Raw genomic sequence first — 20735 nt, 5'->3', positions numbered from 1 at the left:
ACTGAATCGGGATGGCTAAAGGGGTGGCCCAAAGGGTGCAAAAGGGCACCGAGGCTGCCCTGATGGTCACTTGAAACAAGTGGCCAACAACAAGGGCAACTGGCAACTGGCGACTGGCAATGGCAATGGCAAAGCAAATGCTATTACCATTTAAATTTCTCTAGCTAACCAGGCGCAAAAAAGGACACTCGACTGTACGTTAGAAGCCACCTTTTAGACGCAATCATTTACCATCGGTCAGTACACCGGTTTAGTTTTTAGCATTTCGATGGGTTTTGGCCAAGATTAGGGGTTATTCTAGTCGTGCAAATATTTTAAGTAGCTTGGAAAGGGTGAGGCTGTCAATCGGTGCCAGGTATTCGGCATTAAGTTTATAGGACGTTACAGTGTTTTAGAGTGCCTTTAAAATGCTTTAATTTTAAAGCAAATATCTAAATAAATGTAGAATTATTTTTCAATGTTTTGTGAGCATAAAAAGAAGTCCAAAGAAAGTAACATGAGTGATATTCATGTGGCAACCCAGTCCGACCTGCTAAAACGCTTCGCATTATGCCAGTTAAACGAACGTTGTCAGTGGCGGCAGTTCGCCGCTCAACTCGCTTATTTTTGTTTCTGTTGGAATTGTTCAAAAGTTAGTTTTAAGTAGCATTGGACAAAGCGCGGTCAGGAGCTTAAAGGGCGGCGAGGGGGGGAGCGGGGGTGGTTTGGGCCAGGGATTTGAAGCTTTGGCTTTTGGGAGCTGGAAACGTTGTTATTTTTGCAACTGCTGCGCTGCGCTGCCCGCTCATTTACTTTGTGCCTTTGTGTGTGGACTGGCATGTAAATTGAATTCAAAGTGGGTATTATTGCATTTGTGTCCTTTTTCAGTCGCTTTGTATTTCAGTTTTGCTTTGTTTGCCGCCTGCCAAACGGCAAATGGCGGCTTAACCCATTAAATGCCTTAAATACCGATCTGAAAGCAATCTTGAAGGGAAAGGGAATCCTAAGAAGATACTTTTATAAAAAGCTGTTTTGCTAGCTAGTTAGGTAGCTATTTATTATTATTTTCTATTTTTGTTTGTCTATCTTTTAGTCCTTTGAAAAACTAAGTGACCCGATAACTAATAATATACTCCATTTTCTTAATTTGTGCAACTGCAGTCTGTTTGAATGGTTAAACCCACCCGTTCACGCTGGAGAAACATGAAGATGAAAGCCGGACAAGTTGTTGCTGCTCCGGCGGATAGTTGGCAGTCTCCAGCTTCCAGTTTCCAGCTCCTTCGACTGCCTGCTGCAAAGTGTGGGATCATTCATCAAAGCCAGGTCCTAGCACTGGCGAATGCCATCAAACATAATAATCAAACATCAGCTACATAACAAACGACCAGGGCGACCCGAAATGCGGCGGTTGCTTCTTTGGCTGTCGTCCCTTGCCTTTTCCTGCCTTTTGCTTTTGCCAGCTGCCTTTTGGAGGCAGCCAATCAACTGAGGTGTACACTGAGAAATAAGCTCTCTTACAAGGAATATACCATACACGTATGTGCTTCTTATGAAGAAAATTTAGTTAACTTAGCATTCGCAAACATTTTGATTAAGCTAAATATGTGTTTTAAGATGTGAGTAAATTTTTAAGAAATATTTTAGTGTAATTCTTCAAGCACTGCCATATTTCTCGGCAGGACCTTTGACCTGCCACCCCCACCATCACCAACGAGCAGCGCCAAGAAAATGTTTTCACTCAAAAGCAAATGCAATAAAAAAGGCAATTTATCAGCATAAAATATTATATGGCATGCCATTGAGTCGGTTCATTTTTTTAAGCCCCGAAACTCAGCTCCTTTTACACTCCTAAATGTGAACCATTTACGCCTTTCGCCCAAAGAGTGCCTGATTTTAAATTTAAGCCAACGAATGGCATTGCATGTATGCGGTTATTCTTTCTTTGGCTTCGAGACGAGAATTGTGCGGATGCCGTCGAGTGGCTGGCAATTGTGGCTGTCACTCAAATTAGCGCCATTTACAAAGGCATTTGCATGCTTTTAGGCATGCCACGCACCACCAAAACCACCACACCACCCAACCACCCAGCTTTCAAGCCACCCACAAGGCCAGCCATCCCACCGCAATGACGCATTCGTTGGCCTGTGTTGTGATTTACAAGTATTTGCCAATGCCTGAAGGCACTTGAGCGTCTGCTGCCTGCTGGCTCACATACACTGAGAAAATATATATATTTGTAACGAATTAAAATGATTTACTGGCTAGAAAATGGCAAAGGCAGTAAAACTATAAATTTCACCTCTGGTGATAGTTGAATATATATATATATATATCATCCAATTTATACAAACAGTTTTAGAAGTCGTAACTAAAGTATTGAGCTCCTTATTATGAACATTTTTGTAAGTGAATTCTTATTGCTGATGTGCCCCAGTCTGCTGTTTTGGTTGGGGCATGCAACTTCTCGTTGACATCATTTGCCAGTCAGTGGTTCACGCATAAAAAGCTGCTCACTCGTTAGGCCCACTTGTTCGGATTGTTCGTACTCTGTCGGCTCCTCTGTTATGTACCGCACTGTACTGCTTTGTGTTGGTGCCTTTGCGAAAGTCAAGGGTTATCATTATGCGTCCTAAGTGCGCCTGCAACTTAAATTCTGACCCACAACAACGGGGCACCAGCTGTAGTTTCTCTAGTTTCTGTCATTTTCCAAGCAGTTGCAGCCAAATTGTGCCAACGCCAACGCCCAGGGGAAAATGCCCAGGGGGGCAGGCAGAGGGCACCGAGGACCAGGCACCAGTCACCAGTCACCAGGCAGAGGGCACCAAGCACAAGGCACATCCATGGAGACCACATCCATAGCTACAGCCAAGTCAAGATGCCAAGGCCGAAACATAGCGACCCACACACAAAGCCCGGTGACAACACAATGTTGTTGGGTGCAGGCATTGAGATAAGATCATACCACAAAACAGGACACTTTTGGCTTGGCCCATGGCCAAAAAACCAAAAAGCAGGCAGTAGCCACCGCTGACAAGTTGGCCAAAGCAAAGGACTTCCAGAAGCCGAAAGCAAAAAAAAATACAGCCAGAAACGAGGGCGAGCCATCTGCTTAAGGTCCATTCCGAACTGCCGGCTTACATAATCAATTAGCTATTCAATTTGGGGGCCAAAACTTCGCTATCCAAATGCTGCCGATAATTCGAGCTGCTGAAGTCGAGGCTTCCTTGTCATTGCAACTTTTGCGTGTGTCCGAGAACCGCAGATGTAGTAAACTTTTCAGCATCAACACACATTCAAAACTCACTCATGACTGCGGCCTTCGAGGGGATGGGGGAAAAATTTCCCAGAGCCCCAAAGAATTCGTACTTTTTTTTTGGGTCCCTTTTTATTCGTTGGCCGCTTGTGGCGGGTTTCGTTTCTTTGAAAAAGTAGCTAATTTAATAAGAAATTCTTGGAAAACTACACGAAAAAGGCTTAAGTTCTACATGAGTAAAGTTATAGAAAAGTTTAAGTTGCCAAATCTAATTTGCTCAGAAATGCTGCCAAACAACAACACAAACAGCAACTAGAGTTGGGTCGAGTGTGTAAGCCTGGCCAGAAGAAGCAGCATTTTCGCATTTTCCAGGATTTACTTTGCCTTTTGCCGCCAGCGGACTTTGCGGCTCTCAGCCAGGCAAAGCTGAATATAGAAGCACTCGGAAAAATTGCACCAATTTCCCTTTATTTCCCATTCTTGATTTAAGCAGCACATGTTAAAAAGTTAAGAATGAGTAAGATCAACTCAAGACGCACACAAAGATATGGAAATCAAATATATTTGGTTGTATATATTTTTTAAATTAACAACAGAGGATACCTTCTCTCAGTGCATTTAGGGAAAGGTGTTGGGGGTGTCCGGTAAGTGGCCGTAAATTCTGTATATGTGGAATTCTATTAAAACAAATAATGGAAGAAAGTTAGCTAACGGTTGGGAGTGTGTCTTTGCCAGTCCAAGACCTGACCTAACATAATCAAGTTTTTAACGAATCGAAACTGGCAACAACTCATCATAAGTTTAAGCAAACTTAATTCAAAGTGAAAAGGGCCCTTTAAGTCATTGCCAGCTTAGGGGGAAAATCACCTCCAAACCCTTCGCATTGCGATAATGCGAGAAAATCCTTTGGCAGACGCTCGCCACTTTCCGCACTTCCGATGCGCTGTCATGTCACACCAAGTCGTGATTTATTTGCGCGGGAATGTCAATAAATTTAATACGCGAATATAATATATTTTACAGGCAATCAATCACACGGTCTTAAGTGTCCCACACTCAAACAGAAGCACGAACTCAAACTCAAACTCGGAAAGAAGTGCACACAGCTAAGCTTTTATAATCGCGGCGCTTTAAGGAATGACATTCAATAAATAGCACAAAGTTCTTGCGGCACTTTAACTAAATTCCCTCTAATTAATTATTTATACCCTTTACTCGTAGAGTGACAGGATACACTATATTCGTTGAAGAGTATGTGCTATTACATAGCAACTCTAAAAATATGTATCGATTTCTTCATTCAATCTCATTTAAAAAGGCGACTGCTACAATGCAAATGACCTTTCCCACATGTTTGACTTTTTAATATTCACGCTTGGCTTTTTAATTAAAAGCAATTTGAATCGGTAGGAATATGGCATACAAGTAAAACCCTGGCAAGTAGTTCTATTCTGGAAACCGAAATGCACGTTTGGATTTTTGCGCTCTGTGGCCTTATATGCCAACTACTCCTAATGAAAGCTCATGCCACTTTATTTAGTATTACTAAAAGCTGCATCGAAGGAGAAGTTTTGACCCTTCACAAGCATTGTCGCAAGTTAAGTAATGCTTTATAGTTTATCCACACCAACATTATACATTTGTTGCTTTATTTTGATTTTCTTTAAATTTAACAGATGGCATAAGATGTTTGTTATTCCCAGCTGTTTATACATTGATAAAATTGTTGGGAGTGGAATTCTAAACACTCCGTTGTGACGGAATATCTCCACGAATATAAATAAATAAGAACCTTCGGTAACATTATTCCAACATATTGTTCTTCGAGCAAGATGCAATCCCTACTATAAGGATATAGCCACGTAAGTTAATCCCATTTATAATTCTAAATTAAATCGTTAATAGTTAAGTGCCACGTGTCCCACAAACAAAGCTGTCACGCCCATAGTTTTTAAATTGTTTTACTCTTTTTTTGTTTTAATATTTTGCTTTCCAATTTCTAAGGAAATAATCAAAATTTCTTTCTGGCACTGCCACTGCAACTAGCGTAATTACACTAAACCAGTGAACTCTCTTGCCAAACGCCAAATTGCATTCGCAATTCAGGTCGATTTCCTGAAAATGCGATTCAAAAATGCCACCCCTTCATTTGAAAACTAAACCCAAGTGCGCGGCTGTGATGAAAAGATGAAAAGTGCATCCAAGAGGTGGATGTGTGTTTGCATACGAGTGGCAAATTCAATTTGGCCAACTCCCTGGAAAGCCGCAGGCCAACTCTCAAGCTCAAGGCCCACTCAATGAGTTTCAACTAATTGCCAGGTGAGGAGAGGCGAAATAAATCAGAATGAAAATATTTCCATTTCGAGGTTGCTGCTGCCACTGCTGCTGGGATCTTTCTCGCCTGAAAGCAGCGCAACACATTTCCACACAGCACCATCCGAGTAGCCCGACTTTTCCGGGGAAAACAATGCAATTTTTACTGTTTTAGCGAGAATTCCACCTCTCTACGGCCATTTGCAAGGGGTGGGGGATGGTGTTTTGGCGCCGGGGACGGCCAATCCGCCGGACAGCCGGTTGAACATAATGAAGTCCAGTCCCCGGATCTCTGTTCTCACTGCCACTCTCTGTTCTAGTCAGTTCGGTTCGTTTGGGTTCGGCAACATGGCCACGTTAAATGGAAACGGACGGATACGGCCCGGTTTTATCGAATTAGGAAGCACCCTTTTAGGTCGGTGGTTCCAAAGTGTTACTTCATAAAATCTCATAAAAGCAGGATAATTAAGTAATACGATTTTTGAGATGATAAAATGGTATTAGCTTTGAGATCATGTTTTTTTTAAATAAATCAGCTTGAAATATTTTAAATCTGCCATATGTAAGCGCCTTATTTAATTCAATTTACTTTTTTGTAGTTCCCCGAATCCAAAAAAAAAATACATTCAGCAAAGTCTTAATTTCATAAATGGGATACCTTGACAGCTTCTTTTTAATGCTTCGAAGTTTCCGTAAAGTGATAGTACACGCGGCTAGGGTATTTAAAAGCGAAAAGAGAACTGCACAAAATCAAGTCAAAAGCGCGAGCGTGCGAAAAAAATTCGCGAAATTGAGTTTGAAAATAAATTAAATTATCGCGCCGTTGCATGTAAGTAGTTCGGAATGGCGGGACACAACCAGCACCACCAATACCACCCGCACCACCCGCACCACCGGGCTTGCCGTTGTCCAAATGAATCAATTTCAACTTAAGCGCCAATTTAAAAGGCCAGCCAGCCAACTTTCGACACGCAAATCTAGCCGTCTGTTCCGACTTTGGACCCCCAATCCCCAACCTCCAATCCTCAACCTCCAAGCCCCACGATCCTGTCCGCCCGACTGGCTCCTCCTGCCAGTTTATCCATCTATCGAGCTGTCTGGCAGTTTTGCATATTACCCTGCTCCTCCGGGAGTTTTGTCGACTAAAAAGGAGAACAAACTGAACACAAAAAAATAAGACAAAAAAAAAAAAACAAAGGAAGTGTAAAAGAAACTATCTGGCGAAATACTTGCAAATTCTATTCGACTTTTAAATTAGTTTGTCGGGGACGTCTGACAAAAACTTTTCCCCAGGCCCCGAATGCAATTAATGATTGAGCCGCCGCAGTTGGCCGCAATTGGCCAATTCGAATGTTCATAGGCCAAATGCAAATTGCTCATTACATCGCCTAATTTCAGGCCGTAGCTCAAATGGCTTACACATGCCGACGGGCGGTAGTTAAAGGGCGAAATCAATGAAATATGATAACGTTTTATTAGGTAAGCACTTCTGACAATTTGCAGCGGTCAATTTAATCGCTGCCCAAACAAGCGGTGGCCACTACTCACTACCCAGTTCACAGTACCCACTGGACTTTATTCCTGTGCCACACTGCCACACAGCCCATATTTATTGTTCAGCAGGCAATGACAGCAACGTGACTCGCAGAACGAAATGCTGGAAAAATGATAACGTAAATATGGCCATGACACTCGGGAAATGGTGAGGTGAGTTGCTGTGGCACAGTGGTTGAAAAGCCTTACTTACTTTATGGGATAAAAATTATTAAATCATAGTGTTTTTGTATTTTCTAATTCATAAAGTATCTGTCTATTAATTTGTTGTGCTTATCAATCGGATTGTTATTCTAATTTATTTAAAATTTATATTTTGTGCTAAACTCTTCCATTTAATTTCTATGACGAATTCAAGTCTTTTTTCCCTCTAATACTTTACAAATTTCTTAAAGTAAAATAAGTTTTTCAAAGAGGTATTTTTGGTTGTGACAAATCGCATATCTCTTATCCTTACAGTCCTAGCATCCTGTCCTTGTCCACTTTTTCTGAGCATTGTGCGAATGCCCTTGCACAATTCGTGCGAAATAAATTTGCCTGCTTAAAGTGCAACTCATGATCCCGGTGTTCTTTATGCTCCAACTGCCTGGATGGGTAACCTTGAACGCTTCGTTAACTGCATTTAAGGCCGTCTTTTCCGACTTCAGCCCCATTTCCAGGGAAATTCCTATATATATGTATATATGGTATACGTTTGAGCTCGGAGCGCATTTCAAAGCGGAAAATCAGCGCTGCAAATGGCAATAAAACTTTTGCGCGCGCAAAAGCCAAATATGAAATGGCACATACGTGTAGCGTAAATAGTTAAAATTCATTAAAACTTTTGCAATTACTACGCGTCGTAAAGTCATTAATTATTTCTTCTTTCGAACCGTTTGAAGCGCGTACAAAAAACCCTCGAGATTAGGGCGAAAAATCAAGCCCGGCAATTAGCAGGTCGCCGTGTCGGCATTAATATGGCCAATTAGTAACTGCCGATTGGCCTTGTCAAGAGACATTCGATTATCATAATTATGGGCCCAGAGCCCTCTACAAACCCGACTAAACGGTTTGACCCCCGTTTTGGCCCAGCTCCCACGTAAATGTGCAATGCAATTTATGCCCATCTTCGACTCTCTGCCGAACTCGTACTCAATTTGTTGTCATTAAATTAATGAAGTTTGCTGCCCTTCTTGTCGGACACTAATCTTAAAATTTGTCAATGTCATCGATGTGTTATTGTGTGTCCAATGGATTGCTACGTGAGCTAACACCCAAAATCTCTCCCTTCATGTGAATTAAACTGACACACGGAGAAATCTATCCATATTTAAACAGGTCATCATTTAGATGGGAATGTGAATGAAGGAAATATAATAGCCCATTGTTAGTGGGCTACATGATAGTCGAGTCTTGTATAATTCACTTTAATTCCATACTAGCTTAGTAGCTAAATGTCATATTGATTTTTTCGTAGTGCAGGCGCAAATCACACGGAAATCTGTCCAGCAGCATCTGGCCAGAGAATCGTAAATTAGTTTGGGCAATTATGTTTACCTACATCTAATTAGCCTAATTGAAGCAGGACAAAAGGTCTGGCTACAGGGCCTCCTTGGTGGTTATCAGTGCTCTGTCGACTTGTCGATTCAAAGGAGCAGTTGGGCGTGTGCTGATTGGCCGGGCATCCAATCCTGGCATTCCTTGCATCCCATCCCCAACATGCTGTGCCCCATCAGTGCGTATGCCACTCAGACACGGCCAAAAGTGAACCGAGCTGGCCAATAGATCGATCATTGCGTCGAGTTGACGCTATGCGAGGCGCTGGCAGCGCTCTAAATGCCTGGGCCACCGCTTTTTTGGTTCACCTCAGCCAAAACCAGCAGCTTCAGGTGTTGCCGTTGATGCAGGCATCCAGACCCGGGCACTTTAAGACTTGCGGCTGCGGTTGGGCGGCGGAAAAGTGGGTTAGCCCGCGGAAGCACGGGAAAACACGGGTTAAAGCGGGGGCAAGCCAAGGGAGAAACGAGTGCCAGGAGCACAAAAATGGCGGAAAATGCAGCCCGAGTGCCGAAATCGGGCGGGCCAACTGAAGCGTTATTCTGCAACCGCGACACTTGGCACTGACGCGCCGCATTAAGCACAGGCGAACGAGTTCGGAAGGGCGTTTGGCCCCGCGCTTGGGGTTCCCCAGCGTCATCCACCAGCGGCAGACACACGAGGGACAGCTGCGGTCAGGAGAATGGAGGCGCTGCTGAATGGCACTAGCAGCTGTTTCTCAGATGGAGAAGGAACTTATACAACCATGTTGATTTAAAAACGTATTTTGTCTAAGATTAAAGCTTAGACACTCAGAGGAAGGGCAGTAACTAAATTATTATTAAGGCCCTGTTAGAAACTAAACTACTGTAATAAGGTAAAAAATGTAAATATCACACGTCACTTATATGGGATAAATATTTAAAGTAATTTCGACGCTATTTGCTTGACCGCAGCTGTGCGCAGTCCGTATGCGCATTAGTTGCTGCTGCTAATTTCTGTAGCCGCTGACGACGGGCGGCAACTTGGAGCGCATCATCAACGCAAAACTAATGCGAAAACTTTTGCACAATTTTTACTTTTAATTGTTTGAGTGTTTGTTGCCGGCACACAGACGCGGGGATTAAAATGGGGCGTGGCAGTGCAGTGGGCGCCAGCTGGCCGCAACCACCGCAATTTAGTTAAAGCATAACGGCAGGAAGACCGCAGCAGCAGCAGCAGCAGCAGCGGCAGCGGCAGCAAAATCCAGTGCCACAGCAACTCCAGTTGCGTCTGCAACAATCTCGACTCGACTCGAAATCGCAAATCCTCTTTTCTGCATGCGAATTAAATGCACGCTGCCCCCTGCACAAAATATTTTTGCTCCTTTGAATCTGCCTTCTGCCATCGTTTCGTTGCATTTCGTTGCATGGAATGTTTCACTCTTTATCGTTGATTTAACAATTAGTTCAACGGAGCTGCATTCCGTTTTTAACCGAATGTTGGCAAGCATTTAAATTATTTGTTTGCAGTCTCGTGTTTTCCGCCCCCCCCCCGCGGCAACTTGTTGAACTCTGCCCCGTGCTGCGTTTGCATCGTTACTGCATTTTCCGTTGCAAAATAACCAAAGGCGAATTTTCTTTAATTAGTTTTTCAGGAAACCTCTTTTCGCGTTCATTGGAAAAAACAACCTTTGCTGCCCGATCATTAACGCAGTCCACACGTCGCAAAAAGGGACGCGCTATTGGCCCTGACATTTATTTAATTGAATGACCCTGGATCAAAGCGGAACTGTGTTTAACACTTTGGCCTTTGGCCGGGCGACAAGTCCTGTAATTGGTTGCAAGTTAAACGCCGCTGTGGGAAATTCCCGCTTTTCAGACTCATTTTCGCCGCACTGCATATATAAATCATACGCCACGTACGCCGCTGCTTTAATACATCAAGCAGCCTGTGAAGCTTAGGGGCAGAGCCAGCTCAGGTTGGCGCAATGTCAGAGCTTTATGCCTCAAAAAAATAAGCACTGGCAAAAATGCCAGCCATGTTCAAGAGGTTTATCTACCCAAACTGCAACTATATTTTAATTCCCGCTTTTAAAATATTTTTAAAACATTTAATTCGGCTTACAAATACCGAAACTTGTATTTATATCCTGTAAAAATATATAGCAACTTTTACATACTGTAATAATTTAATTTTTTTTACTGAAAACATTTATTGTAATTATTAATATTGTCAGAAAAATGAGCACTGCCAAAAATGCCAGCGTTGTTAAAGAGGTTTATCTACCCAAACTGCAAACTATATTTCAATTCCCGCTTTTAAAATATTTTAAAACATTTAATTTGGCTTGCAAATACCGAAACTTGTATTTATATCCGGAAAAAATATATAGCAACTTTTACATACAGTAATTATTTAATATTTTTATTTTACTGAAAACATTTATTGTAATTATTAGTATGAATATTGAGGACATCCTGAGAGTGGTTCAGCTTCGTTCCTTTGCTTTGTGGTCTGTGTAGAATAGAAAACTATTCGGGGCTAGCATTTCTGTGCCAGGCCTGACCTGCTCCAACCTGGAAAAGAGCTGCAGGCGGAGATCGGGAGGTCCTGGCAGTGCAGCAGTGCGGCAGTGTGGCAGGAGCACAATTGTTTATTTGCAGGGAAATTCATTTGCCAAATGGCATGCGTGCCTGAGCCACCAGAAATACCCGGCAAGTCTGGTGCTGCACAAGGCTGTTTATGCTTAGCTCTGGTTTTGGGCACTCCTGAAATTGTTCTGCACTCGTCGGTGGTCGTCTCATGTTTATCTACATTTCCCAGAGCTTTGCGCTGCTGATGCTGATGCTGGTGCAACTATAAAATCGTTTTTAATTCATTTTGGAGCCGAATGCAAAAGTTTGCCATCAGGCTTTAATGGCAGTCTAAGTCCGCTGAAGGGGGAAACCGAATGGGTTGGGATTTACGAGCGAGCAGCGTTTTGCGTTAATGCGACGAGATAATTTCCGGGCGCAGCTTAATGGAAGAGTTTGTGGTCAAAAGTCCCTAACTCACTCGCTTATAATATCAACGTGGCAGCCGAAAATGTAGAAATTACCACGAATGTATTTGCAAGCGTAAGACCAATGAATTGGTCGGAGAACAGTTTATTTATTTATAATCTAGCAAATCAGGTTCATTTTTCCAGGCAGTAAGTGCGTTTTGAAGCTTGCAAATGGGTAGTTCCCGGCATAGTTTTCCAGTTTTATGCTTTCGCTGGCACTTGATGGCGACGCGGGTCAAACGCAGTTGCTTAGCGCGCAATCAAATATTAATTGCACTTGGCACAATGTCAACTTTGTTTGCCCGCTTTGCCAGCAGCAGGGAAACGAGAACGAAAAGCCGGGAAAGCTGGGAAAACCGGTCGCCTGGGTCGAATTATGGAATGACAACAACAACTGCAGCTGCAGCGGCAGCATCAACTGTCATTGCTGACATTACAAACAATGTAAAATGCACTAAATTGTGGCCGCAAAATGAAAAAGAATAAAAGGGGAAAAGGATGATCTAGGATGGGGGCCACAAGGATATTCTGCAATCAAATCAAAAACGAATTGGGTTTTGCCCAGCTGAAAATCAAAACGAAAACATGACAAAGATTGCATGTCACAAAAGGCGAGCGATTCAGTGGGCTCTCAGCCTGATTGCGAATCGATACAGAATCGGAATCGGAATCAGAATCAGAATCGGAATCAGAATCAGAATGCGACTCGAAATCGGTACGTAACTCTGGCTCTATGGAGAGTAATTAACCCAGGGATGCGGCTCATTACTGCGAGTCGACCAAGACAAAGCAATAAATCAGGCGGTCTTTGATGGACTACCAACTCGTACCAAAGTACGAGTAATTGCAATGACTGTGTGGCCATTAAAATCAGCACATTGAAGATTTCAATTATGGCCCAGCCTCGCTATCTCCGGCTGCACGCCATATATCCATCGTCATATCCATCGCCATTGCCATTGCCATAGCCATTGCGATGCCATCGTCATCATCATCATCATCATCATCATCGATGTCCTCGTTTTCATTATCATCGTCGATGGCCATCATATAATTTAATTTGATTTTTATTTAATTGAAATTTATAACAACAATGGGCGGGTGGTAAACAACGTTACGAACTGCTGTGTGTGCTGCGTGTGAAAGGCGAGATTCATTCGATTCGCCTCGATTCTCAAGAGCCTGCGAATGTGAAATCAAATGAAGAATAATGAGATTTACTCTTATTGTTATTGTTCCTTGCTGCATTGCTCTTGATTCTTATGATTCTTATGACTGATTTCATTTTGTCAATTTCCCATCATTCGATTCGAAATCGCTCCTTCGTCTCTGATTGACAGTCGAATGGAGTCCCAGGACACACAAACAAAACCCGCAGTCTTTGCTCCCGAGTTGGTTGCCGCTTACTTTAATGACCAGAATGGGCTAATTAAAGTAATTTGATTAGCGCGAATAAAACCAAAGGAAATACGTGGCGGGAACACTGGTGTAACAATGGTATCATCCTGCCTTTTTATTATATTTCAATTATTTCACAGCCTGAATAACAGATTTGTAAAAATCGTTTCCATTTTACACTTAAATTTTTACATTGTACAACTATTTCAAAGAAATGTCTACATCTGTATAATAGCTTTGCAGTCAGTTTGTACATATACTCTTTGATGCCAGTGCAATAAATATAAAGTCCGTTATGAATTCAGAGGAAAATCAAGGCACGGCAAGTGGAAAATCCCCTTTTGTCATTATGGGCTGCGGCTGTTCTTGTGGTCAGCTTTCAGTGCTCCACAACCCCACACATTTAAAGATTAGAGCATTTTGAGTTTTCAAAGTGGATTAACAATGCTCTCCGGGCTTCCCCTCTTTGAGACTCCAAGCTCCCAGCTCCCAGCTCCCAGCTCGCCAGTTAATTAAACAAAAACTATGAGGGGGCTGCTGCTGCAGACCACTAATGGCAGGCATTTGGGATTTGAGTTATTGTGGGGCAGACCGTTGGCATTTGTGGCTCTCAGTCCTGAATGAGTAGTTTCAGTTACGTATCCGCCAGGTTGGTCGAGTACCCAGCCAGTGCAGCAAAAGTATTGCAATCACTTGTTAGTGATAGTTTCTACTGTAATCCAATTAGTAAACCTTTTCCTTTTAAAATTTTTAAAAATTGTATTTAAATCCTTGCCTTTGCAGATTATTACATTTACTTTTTAGACAGAACGCAATGTCTTTAAAAACTAGCAACAGTACAAAATAGTTTCTTTAAATGAATAAAAGCTACAATTTGCAATGCTTTGCATTTATTTAAAATATTTGTAATAAAAAATAAATGTGGCATTATTTTTATTTTTGAATATGGCTCTGTGAGCACATTTTGTGGCTTTTTGAGCGCTTTTTCTATTGCCAAATGGTGAGTCTAGTTTCGGGTCTAGCCAAAAAGTGGGGCGCAAAGAGCATGCGAAGTCAAATAACTCAGATGGTGGGGCCATTTGGCTAATTGCACGAACGTGCGGCCGTTGTTCTTGACTCCGTGGAAGGCGTCCAGGGAGTCAGGAGCTCAGCCTTCGAGTGAGCCGGAGCTAAGGACCGGAGATTGGGAGACTTCCAGATGCTCCGGCAGACATTTGGCAGCCTATTCCGGCGAGAGCCCGCGACGCAGTCACGTCGAGTTAACAAAACTGATATAAATTATGAGCGCGGCGTATATTTTACAGAACTGTCAGCACTGTAGCGCCACTAAAACATATTCAGCCCCTAATTTTTTGTGCGCCTCGGATGCCGAACTTCTTGGAGCGCCCGTTCGCAAACTTTATTCCCTGCTTCGACAACTTTGCGACATGTTGCAGCCCCCTCCGAAGGCAGCAGGATCCTCGGGAGACGTCGGGCCACGATATGCTTCCCTGGGCAATAAATTCGCCACTCGTCCTGGCTGCACGGCGCACCTATATCTCCGTACCCATCCTGGCATCCTACCATCTACGCCCACTGGAAAGCACTTCCCACATCTTCTGGCACAGCAGCAAAGTCCTCGTCCACACTCGCGAGTACTTCGCTTTCGCATTCCGACACTCCACTAACTCAGCTCTAAACTGCACTCGAAAAAAAGTAGTTCCATTTCACTATATTATTGCATATAAATGTTTAAAACTAGAGTTGTATTTAAAACACTGCCATTTCATCTTATCTTTTACACATTTCACCTAACAGGAATATTACTTTCTTATGGAACGATTTCCTTGGGAAAATAGTTTTTAGTGTTTTTGATTTCTCTTCTTCGACTCCAACTTCGACTAGTTCGTTTTACTGCTTTTCCGGCTGCGTCTTCAGTTCGCAGAAAAGTTTGTTGCCAAAAATTTGCCGCGATTGGGTGTGAAGTTGGCGACCCATTCCCAAGTGTCCTGCCCTCCGCCTTTGCCGGTCGCTTTTCCAGCTCAACTCCATGCTCCATGGTGCCGTCGGTTGGTCCTACAAACTCGCATATTTTGCTGGTGCGGAATACCTTAAGGCTTTTGGCGAGAATTTTATTTCAGTCGGCGGCGTCGCTGCTGTTGTGACAGTAAACATGCAAGCACACACGACCCATCTCGCAGTATAAAAGATTGGGATACAAGCGGAATGTTAGCTGCACTGAGAAAGAAATGTATTCCTTTTCTTTGAATTCTCAAATGTCAGCGTGACATTTTGGCTAAGAATTTGCATCACTTTATTGCTCGTCATACAAAGATTTAAATGCAAGCAAAAGCATCGCACATCTATAATGTTTCACTTTAAGCTATATACACCCAAAATATAAAAGAATAGAATTTTCCCACTTTCTTTCCGTGCAATTGGGCTGGTGTGTGGGCGTGGCGAGTGTGCGTTTGTGGGCGTGACGCCGGCGGTGCACACTTGAAACACCTTCCACTGCAGGAGGCAGTCAACTTTGCGGAAAATCGTTTGAAGCGCTTTGCACTTCGTCGACATCTTCTGCATCCCGAGTTTCCTCAGCAGCTCAGAGTGCAGAGTGCTATGTATGTATATGTGTGTGGTGCTGAATGTGTTGTGTATTGTTCCAGCAAGGCGAGCCAGAAACTTCAGCCTCAAGTTGACTATTTATGGCTTTTTATGTGCGGTCTGCCGCCTGCGGCTCGCGATGATCATTTCGCCCTGTTGAATTTTTGGCCAGCTTTAAGCCGTGATCCATTGGCCAAAACCCCCAGTGGGCCATAACTCATTTCAGCCGCTGCACGCGCCGACAAACTGAGTGTGACAAGCGGGCCAGAAGACGCCGCCGCGCAATGGCGTCTGGTGGCCGGCGTTGCACCTTCCGGTACCGGTTTTCCACTTCCTTCAGTACCTCCCCCTGCACCCCTCTTTCCAGCCCACCACAGCCGCCTAGCGGAAAACACATCCGCCACACACGCAAGTTCAACCAACCACCCACTCGCCAAACAAACGCAGCCCGACAGCCGCAAACAAAGACACCACACCACACGTGCTCAGCCCCAAAACTTCTCTAGTTGGGCCTCTGGTCTACACTGAAAAAAACAGTGTTCTAAGCATATGAGCATATGGTTGCAACTCAATTAAATAACTTGTTTCTGTTGGAAATCGCTGTTTAGCTATTTATTTCAACAGTTATTATTTCATGAAGATTTGGCTTATAAAACGTATTTCCTTCTGAATACAAGTATATCCTTTCTTTCAATTATGTCCCTTGAATTTCGATTTTGCATTAATAGTAAGCTGTACTTGTTGTGAAAAAATCGAAATATGTATTCAGCAAAAATAAATCATTTACTTGAGGATGAGCAGCTGATTTATGTTAATTGCAGTGCTAACCGTTCAGTGCAGTAATGAAATGACCACAGTTTTTTGCGAGTGTGACATGGGTTGGCCCCTGTGTGGACCCAGCAATCAATCCAAATGATATACACATTTCAGACTTGGCTCACTTCTCGGCTCAGCTCTTCTCAGCTCCGCCTGGCTTGGCATGTTTGCTCAGGGAAGCGAGGGGCGAAGATTTGATGTATTTGACAGATAGACTCCGTCCGTCGGTGATTTTTTACGGGTGGGATGGTGGGTGTGTGGTCTGGTCTGCGGACAATATGTCTCAGTCCCGGGCAGAAATGGCGTGAGCAATGGCTCTTCGGTCAACGGGCACAGGGATTATTGATATTTAAATGGCAGCTAAGCAAATTGCCAGCTGGAACGGTTGGCCCAAAAAATATGCTGCGAATATGTGTAAATTGTGCTTATATTTTATGCTAATGCCGCACAGTGTTGCATTTATCTTGGCCAATATATACACATTTAGAAAAAAGATTTGCAATAAATTAAGCAGATGTCAAGTCTATAGATTATTAGAATCTATTGAATATTCAGATTCACAGTCCCATTGCTATGTGACATTATGCTCTCCCTTGAATAAAAGAGTTTTTAATTTGGGTAATTTTGACGAACGTAAATATGGCGAAATTAAAAATGTATTATACTCCTGGCGCTCGGCGCTTGACAGAGGTTTTGGTTTAATTCAATTAAATAATGTGGAGCAGCTGTCCCGCGATCCTTCTGACGCAGCGCCATCATCATCCGACCGGGCACACTCGCATCTAATTAAAATAATGAAGCCCCAACCACCGGCTTGTTTTCCTACGGAAATATTTGCGGGGCGTGGCGATTGCCTTGGACCAGGAACCCGAAATCCGGGGTACGGAATCGTCGGAGCCGGAGCTTCCGGCCAAGAAAGAGCGGCGGCGGCATCAGGGCGTAACGAAATGCGCATAAAACAGGGAGAATTTACAGCCAGAGTCCTTCTTAATGTGCCATGGCGAACCGCAGGACACTGCCTGCCAGAAATCAGACACCAGTCGCACTGGGTATGCTTTTTTGGGTATGCGGCTTTTGGCCTCATTTCCAGCGTTTATTCATTGTGCCTTTTAAGAGCTTCCGTTTCGTCACGCATAACGCTTTCGAACGACAATGACACGAACATCAAAATCATCAGCATTATCTGCACAGCCACACGGAACACGGACTGACTACGTAGTGCGTACGTAGTACGGAATACAAAATACTCCGACTACGGAGTCGATGTGAGTGAGTGTCCGTGGAGGCACTGGCTCTTAAACGCCCGCAATCCAACTACAAAATGGAACAAGTGCCGGAGCGTAGGGATCGAGCGGAGATGGCATCCTAGCCAGGAGGAAAATCCTATTTCAGCCTTACTATAACTATAAATATTTATTAAGGACCATTAAGTAGAATCATACTGCCTAAAATGAATTTTTACTAGTACACAGATAATAAAATATTCATATAATATAATTATTACTAATGACTTCCGGTGTAGTGTGAAGCATTTCCCTTCAGCAGTTTAAAGCTGTCATCACTGGCATGAGGCTCCCAGCCACTGGTTGGCCCAATGAGTGAGGTGTTCCTGTCCGGCGCTCCTTGTCTGGCCATGTTTGACAACATCTAGGCAAAATGGTGACGTCGTCGTGGTCGTCGAGGTTCCTGCATGACATGGCGTATGCGTAACGTTGCGTTTACGAGCGTGTTTTTATGGCAATTGACATCATCCGAGGTGCTTGTAAGCGCTGGTGCGTATTTTAATTTAATGCTAAGCTGAACTATAAGCACGTAAAATTTGATTGCACTCGCACTCGCACACTCGTACCGAGATGATAAATAAACAGTATAAACACATAGGCAGTTCCGCTGGCATAAGTAAACAATTTATATAATTACCCGAACAGTAGCTGCGCAGCTACTGCGCTTAACTGATTGCTTTATTATTTTTTCGAGTGTCATGTTTGCCGTTTTAATTCCGACAACAATACGGCTGCAGCATAAATATTTACGAGCCAAACGGACTGAGCCAAAGTCCGGCATCCAGCGAATCTCGGCCATAGTAATAACAATAATGGTGGGCAGCAAAAAAATGAAATACTCGGCTTAAACATATGCAAATAATATGGCAAATAAATTTGTTCACATCATCAACACATTTACTGCACGGGTAACTTAATTACACGTGTAAACAATTTCATCAATAAGACCATTTCATACATAAAAAGCGCTGCCATTGCTGTTCATTGGCTTTGGCCAAATAGTTGGCCAAGAGATATGTACATATGGCTAGCAATTAGGCCCGAATCTTCAAAGCCATATTCAGTGAGCAGAAATCAAAGCCAAGCAATTATCGGCGAATATGTGCTGGAATTTAGAGGGAAGCAATCGGATTTCGGATTTCGGATTTACATGTGGATTGCTTCTCAAGTGGCAAAGGGGCAAATGTGAATGGAAATCGCAACATTTTCATGCCACTCGAACATGCAGCGAAATGAGCAGTGACTGCCACCGGATTTTTGTAATTGCCACTTGTCGTGTAAATAAAACGAGTGCCACTGTCATGTGCAGTGTCCCTCTTGCATATATTACCACTCGCACTTTTTCCGCACGTCACTGTGACTGTGAGTGCCGCATGTACTACTTTTTTTCGCCAGGTGCATTGACGCATAAATTCCAGCAAATACACGCAAAAGGGCTCCCATATATGTGATTGCAAGTGGCAATGTTGCAACATGACTGATTCGATGCGCAGCTATAAATAAAGTCGTTATGCATGCATTATAAATAAATGCTAGTGGACCGGACCACTAATCACTGCACTGATTTATTCGAATTGGCTGCGGAATTTATGACAAGATTTGCCAAACCACTTCCAAATCCATGCCTAAATTTAAATAGAATTGTGTATGGCCTCTGCCACGCAAACAAATCAACTCAAGTGTATCGAAATGAGTTTCGCTTGATTTTCCCCCATCATCCCATCATCCCAGAATATATATGCATACCCACCCACATCTCCCTCTAGATTTCAGTCAGCCAAAGGCTGTGACATTTCATTCGCGGCAATTAGGAGCCAATTTCACGCGTCGTTCTCGCAGCGAAACCATAAATTTCACTCGACACTTGTCCGGCTGAAGGCGACTTAAATGGTTTAAGGTATTACGAACGAGACTATATTTTATTGGGAATAGCAACGAAATGTGAGGTATGCACCGCATAGACACTTTTGAAAAGTTGAAAAGAAGCCAAAAAACTGTTTTCCCATTAAACAAATTATAACATTCATGTAAGCAAATTGGAAAAATATTTTCTAGAACTCTAGATGAAAAATTATCAGCAAACCTGTTGAAAAAGCATTTGAAAACTGAATACTAATTTCAAATAATTTCTTTTATACTTATACATAAGCCAATCTCATTCAAGTTGTGCATTTTTCATGCAGTTTACATGAACTGTTGCTGTCCCAATGGCTTAAAGGCATTTCCAGTTAAGAAATCAAAGCTATTTCAGGAGCAGCAATAAGAGCAGTCATTGATTAAGCCATCAATCATATTAACTTTGACTGCATGACAAGATGCAAATGCCGGCTTTGTAAATTTCCATATTGCATATATACCAAAAGAATCGACTCTTTGGTAAGAGTTCAAAGGCAAATCCTCAAAACGGGCCAAATGTCAACTGGAATAAAACGGAAGTCGCAATCGATGGCAAGAGACATTTGATGGCCATCGGATCATTTTTCACTTCATTCATAAGCCGGAAGACGTAATTTATGATGGGAAATTCCTAAGACGGAGCAGCAGGCGATAAATTTACAGTTTGCGAAACGTTATTAATTGCTAATTACCTCCGAACATGATTAATGCCCTCTCCTAGCCGCCGCATCATCATCTGCATTTCACTATGCCCATTGATGTGCCATTTACACATAGAGGTAAAATAGCATAGTATCGAGTAGGAAGTGTTTTCCACACTTGGTTTTCAGATCTCTGCGGTTTCTAGGTATATTTTGTGAGTATATTTCGCACAATAATTCCATATTTAGATATTTAAGTCTTTGTACTCTGACTTACTTATTTACCTAAATTTAAAATTTAAGAGAAATTTATTTAAATATTTCGCCATGTGGAGGAAAGTCGTCCGAACTTCCACTTGATCCAAACGTCAGCCACGTGTGACTTTCTTTCGGCTGGCCGAGCTCGAAACTGCCGTGTAATGTAATTATTGCAAAACTATTCATCATGTTTTGGGCGCCGCTCGGAGCGCTGGGAACAG

The 20735-nt window shown here is 42.9% G+C and overlaps 2 long non-coding RNA genes across 3 annotated transcripts; one reads left to right on the top strand and one right to left on the bottom strand.

Moving 5' to 3' along the window:
* Positions 1 to 3739: 3739 nt before the first annotated feature.
* On the bottom strand, positions 3740 to 4564 carry LOC120321848. The gene is made up of 2 exons (XR_005561574.2): positions 4100 to 4564; positions 3740 to 3909 (listed from the first exon to the last, which is right to left on the bottom strand). It is a non-coding gene; the product is annotated as an uncharacterized LOC120321848 (long non-coding RNA).
* A 101-nt stretch (positions 4565 to 4665) lies between these two features.
* LOC120321847 lies at positions 4666 to 11007 on the top strand. Of its 2 annotated transcripts, none has more exons than XR_005561572.2 (3): positions 4666 to 4834; positions 4909 to 5094; positions 10243 to 11007. It is a non-coding gene; the product is annotated as an uncharacterized LOC120321847 (long non-coding RNA). The 2 variants fall into 2 exon arrangements; XR_005561573.2 differs by lacking the exon at positions 10243 to 11007 and adding an exon at positions 5279 to 7412.
* Positions 11008 to 20735: the final 9728 nt, after the last annotated feature.

This window comes from Drosophila yakuba, chromosome 3R, assembly GCF_016746365.2.
Source record: "Drosophila yakuba strain Tai18E2 chromosome 3R, Prin_Dyak_Tai18E2_2.1, whole genome shotgun sequence".
NCBI lineage: Eukaryota > Metazoa > Arthropoda > Insecta > Diptera > Drosophilidae > Drosophila > Drosophila yakuba.
The sequence above is the reverse complement of the archived record's forward strand: the minus strand, read 5'-3'. Positions and strand labels throughout refer to the sequence as shown.